Source organism: Cynoglossus semilaevis, chromosome 6 (genome assembly GCF_000523025.1).
Source record: "Cynoglossus semilaevis isolate Cse_v1.0 chromosome 6, Cse_v1.0, whole genome shotgun sequence".
Classification (NCBI taxonomy): Eukaryota; Metazoa; Chordata; class Actinopteri; order Pleuronectiformes; family Cynoglossidae; genus Cynoglossus; species Cynoglossus semilaevis.
The window spans coordinates 3,176,232-3,177,167 of NC_024312.1; the positions used below are offsets into that span (position 1 = coordinate 3,176,232).

The following is a 936-nucleotide window of genomic DNA, read 5'->3' on the forward strand; positions in this document are numbered from 1 at the left end:
CGTTGCAGTTCTCGTCTTCCTCCACCTTACTGCCCCCCCCATCCCAACTCACACACTCTGCTGTCTTTGGCGACCGGGGCAGTCGTGGTGGGAGGTCGCGGTCCACGCTGGGTTCTGTTCTGGCAGAGTCCGAATCCTTCTGTGTCTCTGTCTGGAGTGTCGGTGTCATGTGTGCTTTTTTTTTTTCTTCAGTTCAACATCTGGCCTTCTCAAAGCACCTTTATCCCCCGAACCTGCTTTTGGTTCAATCTTTGGCTTAGGTTTTAGGTTTTGTTCTTTAATGCATTTGAATGTTTTTATATTTCCAATTCTGACTCATCGACACGGTCATGTTTGTGCAGGAAAACCGATCCAGGCTTCACCTGCACTTTTGTTGAACTTTTTTAAAAACTATTTCAGGCGCCCCCCCCCCCCCCCCCCCAGTGTTTCCTTGTGTTTTACCTAGTTCTTTACACTGCGTTCTTCTTCTGTGACAGTGTTCTCCCTGCAGGGATCATTAGAGTTTTTCTGATTCTTATATTTGTCTTGTGTTTCAGTGGGAGAAGCGACACCATTGGAGGAACGTTTGCTCTCCTCAAAGAGTCACTTTGCAGATTTATAACTTCTTGTTTCCATTTGAGCTTTTTTGCCGCTGCTAAGAGCGAGGATGGGTGGGTCCGTGGGGAAGCAGCAGGGGGGGGAGTGGGCGGGGCTGACAAGGACACACTGAGCAGCGGTATTAAAGGGTGCGAGCGATGGGGGTTAGCTTGGGGAGGTCGGGGGGGCAGGAAGAGAACCGAAAGAACCTCTGATCAGGGACAGAGGTGAGTGAGGAATGGCGTGTTACTGGTGGGGGGTGGACAGGAAACCCCATTGTGTGGTGGCTACAGCCATTTCCTGTTTGTGTGCCCGCCACACTTCCCTCCTTCCTGCTGTACCCAGGAAATCAGTGACACA

The 936-nt window shown here is 50.9% G+C and overlaps 1 protein-coding gene across 4 annotated transcripts in view; it reads left to right on the plus strand.

The window, feature by feature from the left end:
- The window catches only part of znf423 (zinc finger protein 423), a 124,857-nt gene that overhangs the window by 15,871 nt on the left and 108,050 nt on the right, over positions 1–936 (plus strand). The gene's annotated exons all lie outside the window — the stretch shown is intronic.